This window comes from Pan troglodytes, chromosome 7 (assembly GCF_028858775.2).
Source record: "Pan troglodytes isolate AG18354 chromosome 7, NHGRI_mPanTro3-v2.0_pri, whole genome shotgun sequence".
In the NCBI taxonomy this organism is placed as follows: Eukaryota; Metazoa; Chordata; class Mammalia; order Primates; family Hominidae; genus Pan; species Pan troglodytes.
Window position 1 is genome coordinate 129,299,534 of NC_072405.2, and position 16,885 is coordinate 129,316,418.

General features: G+C 37.3%; 1 protein-coding gene and 1 pseudogene across 1 annotated transcript in view; one reads left to right on the forward strand and one right to left on the reverse strand.

The window, feature by feature from the left end:
• Window positions 1-347: 347 nt before the first annotated feature.
• LOC107976209 (gamma-aminobutyric acid receptor-associated protein-like 2) lies at window positions 348-9,126 on the reverse strand (annotated as a pseudogene).
• Window positions 9,127-13,249: 4,123 nt separating this feature from the next.
• The window catches only part of COLEC10 (collectin subfamily member 10), a 119,339-nt gene continuing 115,703 nt past the window's right edge, over window positions 13,250-16,885 (forward strand). Inside the window, exon 1 of the mRNA XM_054656966.2 lies at window positions 13,250-13,335. The gene's annotated coding sequence lies outside the window, so the exon portion shown is untranslated. The remainder of the gene's footprint in view (window positions 13,336-16,885) is intronic.

Here is a 16,885-nt window from a genome sequence, read left to right on the forward strand (position 1 = left end):
CGCTTCACATATAATCTAGAATAAATGTATCATCTCCTTCCCTTTCACTTTAATGCTACACCTACCTCCCTTCAATCTGGAAATAATTTCCTTAAATATGGTTTTCAGAAGAACAAGTTCCCTCAAGAATAAAGCCATGAGGACAGTGCACAAAAAGAAAAACTCAAAATGAAACTCTACATGATAATTTGTCTAAAGAAACAAATCTTTCAAAATATTATGAAATAAATCCAGGTACAAATGCACTTGTTCATCTATGTGAATAGGTTCTGGTATAATAACTGAAAATGGCTGGCTGTTTACAAGATACACAAGCAGGAACGGGGCACCTACACCTCTAATGGCCCTCAGAAGCCCAAAATGTTCCAAGTGCTGTAGGCCAGAACATACAAGAATCAATCTTCATCTTTTTCCTTCTGAAAAGCTGTCCCATAGTTAGGCTGGACTATGGGACTGTCTTGTTCACAAACAGAAAGATCTCCTTTTCAGAAGGAAGCTGAATCCTTTTCCTGGTGATTCATATTAACTGAGCTACAGTGGCATCAACTGGACCCAACTTCCTCTGGTTGTCAGTGTTAACAACCTGAGAGCCTGAGACCTTTTCCACAATTACCAGAACCTGGTCAGGATATTTTGCTCAGATCTTTGCGGATTCTGTACATCTATGTTCCAGTGAGTGTTCTTCCTTGAATATCTACTTGATGATGGTGGTGAGTAAGAGGTGGAGCTAGCTCTTGGAGCTGTGGATCTCAGTGCACCAACCACACCATCCTCTGATTTATTTAGCCAGCTAGCCATGCGGTTACAGCTTGTGTTGAACATTGCAGTCCACGATGCTTCTTGTGTCATCACGGTGCTCTTTGCATGAAATGCTGGTAGAATGGAGATGTGTTCTACAATGGATGTCCTACATCTTTGCTGTTGCTCTGAGCCCTTGCTCTGAACTTATCAGTATTTTGGTGTTCCACAGAGTTAGAGTGAGATCCTTTTGATTTTTTCTCCTAATGAGCTTTTCCTTTGTTGACACCTCAACTGATCAGTTATTTCAATCCACTCTTGTGTCTACTGGAATGCATAAAATCCTTCCCCAATTTCAAAGGCTAGTATAGATTTTTACTCCTTTTGTTTATATTTCTTTGATTCTTATATGAGACTTTGAAGGTTAGTGAAGATAGGGAGGAGTTACATTTACAGTGTCAGTGTGATATGTTAAAGCAGATATCACATGACATACTCTTCATGAACCCAGTCTGCTTCCCAGCAACCACATGGGCTTATTTTACGGAGGCTCATAGATACCTCTTAACAAAATCATCCAGAATAATTATTATGTGTTGAACTGTGTTCCTTCAAAAGACACATTGAAGTCCTAACCCCTGGAACTTGTGAATAGGACCTTATTTGGAAATAGGGCTCTTAAAGCTGTAATCAATCCAGAATCTATAAAGAATTTAAACAATTTTACAGGCAAAAAACAATCCCATTAAAAAGTGGGCAAAGGATATGAACAGATACTTTTCAAAAGAAGACTTACATGCAGCCAACAAGCATATGAAAAAATGCTCAACAACACTAATCATTAGGTAAATGCAAATCAAAACCGTGATGAGATACCATCTGACACCAGTCAGAATGGCTATTATTAAAAAATAAAAAAATAACAGATGCTGGTGAGGTTGCAGAGAAAAGGGAATGCTTAAACACTGCTGGTGGGAATGCAAATTAGTTCAGCCATTGTGGAAAGCAGTTTGATGATTCCTCAAAGACCTTAAAACAGAATTACCATTCAATCTGGTAATCCCATTACTGGGTATATATTCAAAGGAATATAAACTGTTCTACTATAAAGACATGCATAATGTATTAATTGCAACACTATTCACAATAGCAAAGACATAGAATCAACCTAAATGTCCATCAGTGGTAGACTGGACAAAGAAAATGTGGCACATATACATCATGGAATACCATATAGTCATTAAAAAAGAATGAGATCATGTCCTTTGCAGCAACATGGATGGAGCTGGAGGCCATATCCTAAGCAAACTAACACAGGAACAGAAAACCAAATACTATATGTTCTTACCTATAAGTGGGAGCTAAATAATGAGAACACGTGGACACTAAGAAGGGAAAAACAGACCCTGAGGCCTACTTGAGGGTACAGGGTGGGAGAAGGGAGAGGATCATAAAAAACAACTATTGCATACTAGGCTTAGTACCTGGGTGATGAAATAATCTGTATAACACACCCCCATGACATGAGTTTACCTACGTAACAAATCTGCCCATGTACCCCTGAACCTAAAATAAAAGTTAAATAAATAAAGATGTAATCAAAAGAAGAAGAGGCCATTCTGGATTAGGGTCATACTGGATTATGTAGATCCTAATCCTGTGGCTCGTGTTTTGATATGAGGGAAATTTGGACACAGAGTCACAGAGGGAAAGCACCGTGTGATGATAGAGTCAGAGATTGGACTGATGTGTCCATAAGCCAAGGAACACAAAGAATTGCCAAAAACCACCAGAGCCTAGGAAAAGGAAAGGGAGGTATATTAGTTTGTTTTCATGCTGCTGATAAAGACATACCCAAGACTGGGCAATTTACAAAGAAAAGAGGTTTAATAGAGAACTCACAGTTCCATGTGGCTGAAGAAGCCTCATAATCATGGCGGAAGGCAAGGAGGAGCAAGTCACATCTTAACGTGGATGGTGGCAGGATAAGAGAGCTTGTGCAGGGCAACTCCCATTTTTTAAAACCATCATATCTCGTGAGACCCATTCACTATCACGAGAACAGCATGGGAATGACCCACCCTCATAATTCAATCATTTTCCACGGAGTCCCTCACACAACACATGAAATTATGGGAGCTACAAGATGAGATTTGGGGTGGGGGGACACAGAGCCAAACCATGTCAGGAGGATAGTTCCCTGTACCCTCAGAGAGAGCATGGCCCTTCCAAAACCTTGATTTTGGATGTCTAGCTCCCAGAATGGTGAGAGAATATTCTGTTGTTTGAAGCCACCAAGTTCATGGAACTTTGCTATAGCAGCCCTAGGAAATGAATACGGTAGTCATTTGATAATTTGAAGAATTCAGGTCCTCCTTAAAAAAAAATTGGTAAGGAGTATTTGATTGCCCACCATTCTGCAAAACCTCTTTCTTCATGATTCTGCGATGATCACTAATTTTGTAAGAAGGTCTGAGAAATTTCATAATTTTTCCTTCTGGTTTCTATCGTGCAGGAGTATGAGAGAAAAAAGCGGCTTCTGAGCCTGGTGTAAATTTTACCTAGGGCAGTTGTTGAGTAAATGTGTTATTTTTTTAAAAAAAGGTGATTTAAATGGGGATTTATGAGGATGTACTCTCCTTTCCACATATGTTACAAGATATACATTCACTCGGTCCAAAGGGCAGATTGAACATGTGCTCAAGCCTCCTTCTCCCTCTCTTGGTCCCCAGATATACAGTTCTAGAAAATAAAGGGGTCTAGAAATTATTAGGAAATCCTGAAGAAAGAGATAAAGAAAATCAGTGGTCTAGAAATTATTAGGAAATCCTGAAGGAAGAGAAACCTAGAGTCAAAAGCATAGCTCCAAACACATTCCAGGTGGAAGAGGACTCATAGTTACTCCAAGCTGGGTGGTGGTAAATAAGATTGTCAGGTAAGGGCCCTGAAGTGCATATCAGGGGTTTGACTAGAGACCTATAGCAGTCCTGATCTGAAGTTTTTACCCTCTTTCAACAATCAGTTATGCCAAGCAGTGACCAGAAGAGGCAACTGCTCCACTACCATCTTTGGAGCCAGAGTGCAGTAAACAAACTTATAGAAAGGCTCCATGACAGACTCTCTAGTCATGATGATCCCATGGTCAAGAATCACCAAAACTTGGGGAAATCTAATTTAATGATGAATATCAATATTAATACAATGAAAACTCCAAACAAAACCAAAGCAAATACAAACATACCATGAAGTTACTAGAAATGACAAATTAAGACTTTAACAAAAGTTTATAACTAGTAAAGATATGGAGCAATATTATATCTATAGAAAAGAAACAGATGTAGAGATTGGAAATTCAAAATCTGGCCCTTGAAATTTAAGAATGCATCTGATGCTCTGAGTAGCAGAATAAACATAAAAGTTCTTTCACTGAAGAGTTATAAATTGAGTTGAGACATTTTCTGTACTCAGGAAAAGAGAACAATGTGATTGAAAATGCAGAAGAAAACCAACATCCAACTGTTCTAAATAAACCTGTTAGAATTCCAGAAGAACATAAAGAGCATGGATGGAATAAAATATTCAAAGAAACAATAAAAATTAGTTTACAGTGCTAAGGAAAATAGATTATAAAATTGAAAGTAATGTTTGGATGCCAAAAAGATGAATGAAAAGAAGACCCACATCTAAGCCAAAATGTAGAAACAACTCAAATGTCCATAAACAGATGAATGGATAAACAAAATATATTTATGTACACTCAATAAAATAGTATTTCTCCATTAAAGTGAATGAAGTACTGATGCATTCTACATTGTGGATAAACCTTCCAAGCCTTATGATAAGTGAAAGAAGCCAGTAACAAAAGGCCATACATATTGTATGATTCAATGTACATGAAATACCTAAAATAGGTAAATTTATAGACACAGAAAATTGGTAGTTTTCAGGTATAGGATGTGGAAGGAATGGGGACAGATGTTTTAATGGGTAAGGGGATTTCTTTTAGGGTGTTGAAATGTTTTAAAACTAAATGGAGGGTATGGTTGCACAGTATAGTATGCTAAGTACCATTGAACTACGCAATTTTAAAAGATTAATTTTATGTTATGTGAATTTCACCTTTAAAAAAAGAAAAAGCAACAGGGGAAGAGAGGCGAATACTTTGTCTCGTCTCTGAGAGACACTTGGGAATGCTTGTGGAACTGTTCCTGGAGAGTGAAAACAAAAAAAACAAACCCACACCTCGATATATTGTAGGTGGAGCTTTAGAACTTCACATGTGAAGAGAAAATTCTAGAAGTTTCTGGAGAGAAAAGCAGACAACTTACAAAGGAGCAAGAATGATTGATAACCAGGCTGGGTGCAGTGGCTCACAGCTGTAATCCCAGAACTTTGAGAGGCTGAGGTGGGCAGATCACTTGAGGCCAGGGGTTTGAGACCAGCCTGGCCAACAGGGCAAAACCCTGTCTCTACTGAAAACACAAACTTTAGCCAGACATGGTTGTACAGGGCTGTAATCCCAGCTATTTGGGAGGCTGAGGCATGAAAATCTCTTGAACCCAGGAGGCTGAGGTTGCAATGAGCCGAGATCGCACCACTGCAGTTCAGCCTGGGAGACGGGGTGATAATCTGTCTCAAAAAATAAAAAAGAAAGACTGATTACATACTCCTCATTAAAAACACTGAGTTCAAGAAAACATTTAAACAATATCTTCAAAGTGTTGAGAAAAAAAAATCTGAGCCTTGAATTTTATGTCTAGACCACTATCATTCATGTGAATGGCAGAAAAAAGGTAGATGTAGACATTCCTGGACTTAGGATATTTGTCACCCATAATCCTATCTGAAAAGCTTATTAAAGTTATATTTCACCAAAATATTTAAAAATCTTCGATGTGTTTTATCAGGAGCATGATAAGCAAAGAAACTGATAACACTTTTTTATAAAAATAGTAAATAGTCTTTGGTTTCAGCACCAACAGGTAGAGTGTGGAAGTCATCACTCCTGTCCTTAGAACAATAAAAGCTGGACAAACTAAAAATCAACACATGTTTGGTTCCACCAGAGAACCAGGGGCTCATGGCAAACCACCCCAAAATCTGGAGAGACAGGTGCATCCAGAGAGATCAAGCTGAGATCTGTTCACCTGGAAAAGAAGCTGCTGGAGCCATAGACTGGTGGAACCATTAAATGGTAAATTTGATAAGTTGTTGAAGGCTGACTGTGAACTAGCATGAGTAAGAAACTATTAGGGACCCCAATCTTAGGGGTTTCCTAAAAGTTTGTGGGTTTTGCTTCCAGGAATATTATCAGATTCTCATCATGAGGATCTGGGAAAGATCCCCTTAGGGTTCTGGCGGTGGAGACAGGGGTAGGGGAGAGTAAGTATTGAGAAATGTGTCCAACTCCTCTCTCTAACAAAGATGTAGTCTCCGTGTGAAAGTCTTTAGCAGAGAGCAATTCTGAAATCTGATCACAGCCAGAAATAGGGAATTCTTCCCACTCTAGTCCCTTCCAACCCTCTTGTTTCACCTAAGAGGGGAAAGACATCATCAACAGGAGTTAAGGCTTCAAGGAAATAGACTGGGAATGAGGCAGCCAGGGAAAGGAGTAGGAGATGAGAGAAAAAGTGGCATCACTGGCGAAACATCTGTGAAGGTCACTGCCCTGAGTCACAGACTGACTAAAGATCCAAGATCTAATTGGAAGATTATAGAAGGCTCCTTCTTCACCACACCTTACCATCACACTGGCAAGTATAATAACAGTGGATTATAGCTGGAAAAGCTGCATGACACAGACTCTCTGAGGACTGCATAAAAAATGCCCAAGTCAACAGGGGAGCCAACAACAGAAACTCTAGAGGAATTAGAAACCTCTGACACCTATAGCTACAACAAATATTAAACATAATCTAACTCCTAGCCAGATTAACATAAATCCTCACACTACAGGCCATTTAGCTCAGTTTTTATTACCCAATACAATATGCCTGCCTTTCAACAAAATCATAAGGCATGCCAAAAGGCAAAACAAAACAAAACAAACCAACCAACTAACAAAAACATTCTGAAGAGACAAAGCAGTCATCAGAATGCGACTCAGATATGACACAGATATAGAATTATCAGGCAAATGATTTAAAAGAACTATAATTAATGTGCTAAAGGCACTAATGGAAAAATAAGATAGCAGACAAGAACAGATGAGTAATGTAAGCAGAGAGATATTCTAAGAAAGAATCAAATGTAAATGCTAGAAATCAAAAAGCAACAGAAATAATGAATGCCTCTGATGGGCTCATTAGTAGCGTGGACATAGCTGAGAACAGGATCAGTGAACTTGAACATAGATAATAGAAATTTTCTAAACTGAAATGCAAAGAGAATAAAGAATGAACCAAACAGATGAGAAAATCCAAACTATGTGACAATATCAAAAGGTGTAACGCCTATAGTTGGAATACCAGAAAGAAAGAATGGAGCAGAAGAAATACTTGCAAAAACCATGCTCAAGTGTTTCCCAAAATTAATGTTATACACCAAATTATGGATTGAGTAAGCTTAGAGAACACCAAGCAGGATTAAAAAAAAAGACAGACAAAATACACACACACACACACACACACACACACCTACCCATAACCTACTCAAACTGCAGAATACCAAAGACAAAATCTTGGAAGAACAAATAAAAGTATAGTCTTGAAAATTTTAAGATTATATCAATGTGTTAGTAGCTTGTGGTGAAAGGATGAAGGCAACTAAAAATTTGTATGTGTGTGTGTGTGTGTAGGAAGGCTGTATACACAGATTAGCTCTAGATAGTAATAAATGTCACATATAGGTTGAGTATCCCTTATCCAAAATGCTTGAGACCAGAAATGTTTTAGATTTCAGATTTGGAAATATTTTATTATCATACTTACCAGTTTAACATCCCAAATCCAAATATCTGAAATGTTTCAGTGAGCATTTCCTTTGAGCATCAGGTTGGTTCTCAAAAAGTTTTGGATTTTGGAGCATTTCAAATTTTGGATTTTGGGGTTTGGGATGCTCAACCTGTACTACATATATAGATACTGTGGAACTGTAACAATAACAACTTGGGGCTTTGAAATAGAGTATGTAATTTCCAAATCACTAGAGGAAAAAAGATAGATAAAAACTGAAGTCTTATCAACCAACTCTATTACATCTCTACCGAAGAATCTGAGGTCATTAAAAAGAACAAGATAGATTGTATGGTCACTGAGCTCAAAATATTTTATCTAATATTATCCAATAAAAACAACATATTTTCTTACATATGTATATGCATATAAATATATTTTAAAAGCTGAGAAGAATATACCTTTAGGAAGAGAAAGGAAATCGAAATGGAAAAGGGAGAAAGATATAATTTTTACTTATATTGTTTGAATATATGTAAACATTCATGTGTAGCTGATACAATTTGGAAAGTGACTTCTAAAAACTAAAAGCCTCTAAACAGATTCTGTCTTAATGCTGAAGAAAGGAAGATGGACCTGAATTTTCCATTCTTCACTGTAAATGGAAGGACCAAGTTAACACACAGTAATATGTAAAATTACAAATTATTTCTCTCCACAAAACCTTCAAATATCATGTGAGAGGATAGAGCTTCAAAGGGAAATAATTTGTTCCTGGAACACAATTTTTCATTTAAACACCATCTTCATTTTGAAGAGAAAACAAATGGGTGCAATATGACCCTGCTGGCCTTAGGCCTACTCCTGTACCACAAGTGCCATATGAAACCATGAAAGGAACCACATGAAGGCAGATGAGACCACTGAGAACTTCAAGGAAATCATGTCAGCCACGTATGATTTATCTGTGGACCTTTGTTGGGCAAAGCAAACTGAGAGGCCCAGAGCTAATGGGAAAAGTCATCAAGTTAAAAGTCATCCTTGGAAAGAGCATGAAGGAGCAGGAATCGAAAAAGTTTGGAAATGCTGTCAATTCCATATACTTAGTACTCTTTCTTTTAGGGAATTAAAGAAAAAAAAAAAACACCATAACGCTGTTCATTGTACTCAAAGGCAGTATTATTCTCACAATTTGGAAAATCTTTTATTATTTCGTTTAAGCCTAGGAAACAGTTTTTAGTTAATTTTATTTTGACAAATTATTAATCATATAATAAATACACTATTTGGGGGCATTTTTAATATTTTTGGAATTTCACATATATCATTTATGATCTGGAGGTCAGTGTTGTGCAGTTAAGAGACTGGGCTTAAGGCCACACTGCCTGAGATAGCATCCTACCTGCAACACTTACTAGCTATGTGACATTTGTCAATATGTACCTCCCTGTGTCTTAACTACCTCAATAATGAAATGAACTAGTACCCATTTCATCAAGTTGCTGTGAAGATCGAATGAGATACGACAAGGAAATTTCTCACAATCCTCCCTGGTACAAATGAATACTTATGGAAAATATCTATTAAAATCTTCATTCAACCCCAAGAGGTAGATTCCCCTTCTGAAGATAAAGTCACTGAAACCTAGAGAGGGAAAGTAATTGGTTTGAGTTTGCAAATGGTGGATGGAAGTGGTGGAGACAGAATGAAAACCAGTGGAGTCTGGCTCCGAAACCCCTGGTCTATGCACTCACCATAATACATTGTTTTGAAAACTTTTCATACCCTTATCTTTTGCTTTTCCACTTGAACATAAACTCTGGGAAGACGGAGGCAGCTGTATCTTCTACTTCTGGATTTTCTTGTGTGGCCCAATTCAGTATCCTGAGTCTGTGTGGCTAATATTGCTGAAAGGAGAAAATTGATATTAATAAAGCACTTAGGAAACAACTGCCAAGAATTATGGCCAGGTACTGAGATAAATTATGTTTATATTCAATCCTTACTAAAAAACATTTCAAGAGACAGGTATTATTATTCTTGTTTTACAGATGGTTTACAGTTGTTGCCTAGAGGACAAATCTTTCTTTCCTTGGACTGTACATTCTTCTTGTAGGAGGCACACAGTAATTGACAGCATGATTTTAAAGCTAGAGTTGATAAGAAATTTGATTCTGCTACTTACATAAGAGTGTGATTTTTGAGTCATTAAACTTCTCTGAGTCTCATTTGTAAAATGCAAATAGAAAATACAGCCTACATCAATTAATAATTATAGTAAATGAGGAAATACATGTAAAGGTCTATATTGGAATCACAGCAGTCTATAAATATTAGCTTTCACTATTATTATTTTTAATATGAATTTCAATAGAGTCAGTTGAAGTGAAAGGATCTTTTTAAAAATTTTAACCTGTCAGTGTGCTCTTCAGTGTGAGAAACATCCTCTCTTCAATGGAAAAGCTTTAGGGGTCATTTATACAGGTAATTGAATCAGTTTAAACAACTCCACTAGACAGTGCCTGTCCAAAATAATCATTATTTCAGTAAAATGGTTGGCAGGACATGGTAGAAGATATTTTTAAAATCTTACTTCCTAACAGAAGTATTGCCTATAAGTTTATAGGAATAGGAAGCTTGTGATGGGCAGACAGAAATCTGTATGCAACAAATATTACTTCTCCAGATAAAGAACTCGACCTTAAAAAGGACAGGGAAGCCAAATCTATTAAGATTTTATCATCATTTGGTGTTTATACCTCAGAAGTTCAAAATCCCTGGGTGAAGAAAACACCATAGATATTTTTATCTCATTCTACCTTTAGAAACTACGATAAACTACCCTTTAACCAGAAAGATCAGTAAATTGAATATTCTGGTTATAATCACACAATATTTATCATACATCCCAAATTAATTAAAAGGTAGAATATTCACATCAAACATTATACCATAAACAATATACATAATATTAAGCTTTCAGTGTGTAAAATGTTTACTTTGATTATTCTGGAAGCACTCTAGGTTTTCAGAATGTCCCAGTATTATCATTATGAACCTTAATTGTTAGGATAATATAAATTTCAGCACAAGGTAAGGAATATCTTCTCACAGAGAAACAGCAGCTCTACAATGGAATGGGCCATAATGGAATTTCGTGAGTTCCCTTTGCAGGGAGGTTTAAACAAAAGCTGTAGGATTGCTTGCTTAAAAGTTTGCAAAACAGATGTTAGTATAAGATGAGGAGTACTAGAATTGTTTATAAGAGCTGGTTACATTAGTTTCCTAGGGTGTCCTTAACAAAGTACCACAGATTGGGTGGCTTAAAAAACAGATATTTATTTTCTCACAGTTCTGGGGGCTGGAAGTACAAGAGCAAGATGTCAGCAGGATTTTTTTTCCCAAGGCCTTTCTCTTTGGCTTGTACATAGATGTCTTTTCTGTTTTCTCACATGATCTTTCTTCTTCTTGTTTTTTGTTTGTTAGTTTTTGTTTTGTTTTGTTTTATTTTGAGCCAGAGTTTCACTCTTGTTGCCCAGGCTGGAGTGTGATAGCTCAATCTCGGCTCACTGCAATGTCCACCTCCCAGGTTCAAGTGATTCTCCTGCCTCAGCCTCCTGAGTGCTGGGACTACAGGTGCCCACCATCACACCCGGCTAATTTTTGTATTTTTAGTAGAGATGGAATTTCTATATGGTGGCCAGGCTGATCTCACACTCCTGACCTAAGGTGATCCACCCACCTTGGCCTCCCAAAGTGATGAGATTACAGGTGTGAGCCACCACACCTAGCCATGGTCTTTCTTCTATGTGTGTCTGTGTCCTAATTGTCTCTTCCTATAAAGACACCGGTCATATTAAATGAGGGCGCATGTTAGTGATCTCATTTAGCCTTAAATACCTATTTAAAAACCCCATCTCCAAATATAGTCACATTCTGAGATACTGGGGGTTGGGACTTCAACATATGAATTTTGGGGAACTTAATTCACACTATAATAGGGGTTTATAGGAGAAGCACTGGGGCTCTGGTTAAAGATGAAGAATTCCTCAGGTTCACTCCTGAATATTGATTCAGTAGACCAAGGGAGTTGCATTTTTAATGTGTCTAATAGCTAGGACTTGCTTTTAGCCAGTGTCAGGTGATCATCATCTTAAGCTAGCTCGATCAAAATGGAGAACATATTGTCCCACATGAATAAACATTTCAAGAATAGGGTTTTAGGGGTACCTTGATTAAGGTCTGAATACAATAGCTTGGATTCTCTTTTTACATTCCTCCCATCTGCTTTCTAAGTGTGGCCTCCACTTTTCAGTCCTCTTGTAGCTGGAAGATGCCTTGACCAAGCCCCTACGTTTACAAAGGTTCACATTTAGTGGAGGTGGAGGCAAATCATGTAACAGTTTACCTGTGAAGTGGCAAGATAGCTCTTAAATGGCAAAAATGGATCTTAAGTGGCAAAACAAATGAGAGATGGGTAAATTTCTACACTGTGGAACCTGAAAAAGCCAATTTACATATACATAAAGATACCAAATATACAATTACACAAAACTGTAATTCAAAGTTTATTTTAGTAATAAGTAAATAATACTAATAGTGTTTACTTAGTGCTATGTGTCAGTCACTAGCTTGAATGCTTCACATGTATGTTTAATACTCACATTAGGTGCAGTTATGATCACCATTGTTCAGACAAGGAAACAAAGTCGGCCAGAGGGTATATCCCTTGTCCAAGGTAGAGCCAGTGAGAGCCATGAGGAGGCAGAACTGGGATTCGAGTCTTTGTCTTTGGAGTCCTTATTTGTTGATGCTACTTTTTGCTGCCTCCTCAACACACACACAGAGGGTCTCAGAGTTATCCATCTCTAGTAGAGCTGAACTCACTCAAATTTCAGTAGTTTTGATGTGACAGTAACATCGGGGATGAAATAAAAGTTATGTATTTATTTTAATTATGCACATACACTAGAAAGACCCACTGATCTGACGTTAGTTTGAAAAGTTGTTTTCCAAATTCAATATACATGAGTTCATTTTATCTCACAGCACTGACAAAGGGACCCTTCACAAGATAACTATTAATACTTACTAAGGATGTGTTAATTCAATTCAGTGTGGGCAAAAGGGGAAAAAAAGGAGTTAAATAATGCTGCTTTAGCCCCTCCTTAAGCTACAAGTCTTATCTAATAATTAGGTCACTTGAAAACCTTACCAATCAGCAAACTTAGAAGCCTAACATAAATACTACCCAGCCAGTATTCAGTATGTATTGTGTTTATTTGATAAAGTATATTTCTTTCACTATTGAATTGCAGCAAAGGTGTAGGTCTTTCCCTGGAATTTGAGCAGGGTGCTTTGTCCTATTGCTAAGAAAATGCATATAAGTGCCTGAGACAGTTTAGTGGTCTTTACCAAAAATAGCTTGGCCTTTTGACTCACCCAGGCTGCCAGTAAACTCTGTATTTTTTCCCTCTCTCCACAGATATGCTAAATCTGGTAGCATCACGTCAGTGCATTCCGAATTGGATGCAACACTGAATTTGTTTTAATTTGGAAATCCTTGTTATCAGTTCATATGTTGAATCAGAGAATATTGGGGCAGGAACAGTCTGGCAGATTATTTAGCCCAGCCTCATAGACTTATAGATAACAAAAGAAAATACCAGAGATGTTAAATGACCCACACAAGACCACATTGCTGGTAAGTGGCAGGCCCAAAATAACTCTGGGCTCCTGGTGCATGAAACAATTTGTTTTCTACCGGAGTCTTAGCAGGAGGTTTCAGGGGTGGGATATAGCCCACCCCTTCAAAAATAGTTTGGTAGAGTAACACAAGGTATGAATCCTAGATGCTACTGTATTTAGGGAATTTTCATATTGCTATGTAGTGCTATAGCAAGAAGGAATATTTAAGAATCAAATGATACAAAATCCAGGAAAGCAAATAGATATTTTAATGATCAAACTTGGATATAGGTAGCTCTCTTTCTTTTCTTTCTGTTTTTTTTTAATTGTGGTAAGAATATTTAATGTGAGATATACCCCCTGAACAAGTTTTTAGAGGTACAGTACAGTATTGTTGACTGCAGGTACAGTGTTGCACAGACAGTTTCTAGAACTTATTCATCTTGCATAGTTGAAACTTTGCACCTGTTGAACAGCAACTTCTCAGTCCCCTCTCCCAAAACCCCTGGCAACCAGTGTTCTACTCTCTGCTTAATTTGACTGTTTTAGATAACTCACATAAAAAAGGATCATGCTGTGTTTCTTCTTCTGTTTGGCTTATTTCAGTTAGCATAGTGTCCTCAAGGGTCATCCATGTTGTTACACATGATAGTTTCCTTTGGCTAAGGCTGAATAGTATTCCATTGTGTGTACATACAACATTTTCTTTATTCACACAACCATGATACGGATTTCTTGGCTATTGTAGATAATGCTACAATAAACATGGGACGGCACATATCACTTTGAGATCCTGATTTAAATCATTTTGGATAAATACCTAGAACTAGGATCGTTGGATCATATGATAGTTCTATTTTTAATGTTTTGAGGAACACTCATTCTGCTTTTTACAGTGGCTACATCATTTTACATTCTCACCAACAGTATATAAGAGTATTAATTTCTCTGCATCTTTGCCAACACTTGCCTTTTTTTAAAAAATAAGAGCTATTCTAAAAGGTGTGAGGTGATATCTCATTGTGGTTTTGGTTTACATTTATTTGATTATTAGTGACGTTGGGCATCTTTTCATATACCTGTTGGCCATCTATCTGTATGCTTTCTGTGCTAGTCTATTTGTGTTACCACAGTGAAATACCCGGAACTGGGTAATTTATGAGAAAAGAGGTTTAATTGGCTCATGGTTCTCCAGGCTGTACAGAAAACATGGCACCAGCATCTGCTCAGCCTCTAGTGAGGCTTCAGGGAGCTATGGTTCATGGTAGAAGGTAAAGTGGGAGCAGGCGTGTCATGACAAGAGCAGAGCAAGAGAAAGAGTAAGGGTTGGGGGAGGTACCACACTCTAAAACAATCAGCTCTCACGTGAACTATCAGAGTGAGAACTCACTCATTACCACAGGGGTGGCATCAAGCCATTCATGCGGGATCCACCCCCATGACAAACGCCTCTTTCCAGGCCTACCTCCCACATTGGAGATCACATTTCAACATGAGATTTGAAGAAGACACACATCCAAACCATATCACCTTCTTTGGATATATTTCTATTTAAATCCTTTGCCCATTTTAAAATCAGATTTTTGTTTTCATCAGCTTTTGTTTTGTTTTGCTATTGAATCACGTGAGTTCCTTATATATATTTAATAATAACCTCTTACCAAATATATGGTTTACAAATATTTCCTACAATTACTTAGGTCATATTTTCACTCTGTTGATTGTTTCCTTCCCTGTGCAGAGGCTGTTTAGTTTGATGTGGTTCCACTTGTCTATTCTTGCTTTTGTTACCTGTGCTTTTGATGTCATATCCAATAAATCATTGTCAAGACCAATGTTTTGAAGCTTTTCCCCTGTGTTTTTTCACAGAAGGTCTAAAGTTTCATATCTTACTTTTACGTCTTTAATTCATTTTGAGTTTAGTTTTGTTCACAAATGCTTAATAAGCATTTTAATCCTCATGCTGACCCTTGAATTACACTTTACTGTCCTCATTTTTCGATGAGAAACAGATTCAAAGTATTTATGCCTCAAGTGACATAGCAAAATTGTGATGAAAACCGAGTCTAGACCCAGCTGCAACTGATTCTGAAGGCTATTCTCTACTGACTGCCTTATAAAGAAATCTCTTTGTAGGCTGATCTTTTGCTATAGCTCTTCCTCCATTATTGGTCGTGTTTAATAACTGGTGAGTGCTTGGGTGTCTTCTGCATTACTAGAAATTCACAAGAGTTAAATGGCTGTGTTTCATGGCATGTAAAGTTATATACAGTAGATTAAGGCATGCACCTGGAGCTTCTCAGTTAGAGGGATGTTAAGGGAAATGTTTTAGAGAGCAGTAAAATAAAGGTATTGGTGTTAACAAGTGGAAACAACCTGTTCTATTTCATATGATAAAATAAATTCATCTTGTACTCCATTAAGGTGGCAGCATTGAAAAATAGCACTGGAATGTTCAACATATGATCAATCAAGACCTGGGTTTCAAGCACAAGTTTACCAAATTAAAGTGATGTGATTTTGAACAGCAAATTAACCTCAGTATTTTCATCTATAAAATGAAAATTATATTCTTTCTGCTAACTCACAAGGTTGACTTAAAAATGAAATGAGAAAAAAATATAAAGATTTTATATTCCTCTAAAATTGTGTTAATTTAGAAGAAAGAAGTTAAATTTGCCTTTTACCCATGACATATTTCCCAGAGACAGTAAACATTTCAATTATTCCCAATGTGGGTAAACTTAAACTCTATGTATGAATTTAATAGGAAACATTCATTCTAAGCTTTTCTTCAATTGGCTCTATTCCTATCTAAAGTTGAGGAAATGGAGTTATTTGGGATATGTATGGTAGAGCCATGAAACCATCACCTTGACCAAATAAAAAGCATAATCACTTAGGCATTTTGGAGATAGCACATGAATAGAAGTTCATAAAAGCCAAGTGATTTTTACCATCTTGTGCATGTGATCTTGTGGTAAAAATTTAAGAACTTGGCCAGGCACGGTGGCTCACGCCTGTAATCCCAGGACTTTTGGAGGCCGAGGCAGGTGGATCACAAGGTCAGGAGATCGAGACCATCCTGGCTAATATGGAGAAACCCCGTCTCTACTGAAAAATACAAAAAAAAAAAAAAATTAGCCAGGCGTGGTGGCAGGCACCTGTAGTCCCATCTCCCATCTATTTGAGAGGCTGAGGCAGGAGAATAGCATGAACCCGGGAGGCAGAGATTGCAGTGAGCCAAGATCGTGCCACTGCACTCCAGCCTGGATGACAGAACGAGACTCCATCTCAAAAAAAAAACAAAAAAACTTAAGAACTTGGATATGCTTGGCTTGATTTCATCATTCTAAATAATAGCCCATCGCTATTACAACTAAGATTTTTACTGTGTTAGCGTTTATTGGATGCCCCCTATTCTCCAGGCACTGTGCTAAGTACTTTATGTACATTATCACCTAATTTGCATAAGAACCCCAGGCACAAAGTAATGTTACCAATAGAGACAAATAAATGTGTCCAAGTTCACACAGTATGATATATGCAAGGTATAGTTAAGACTA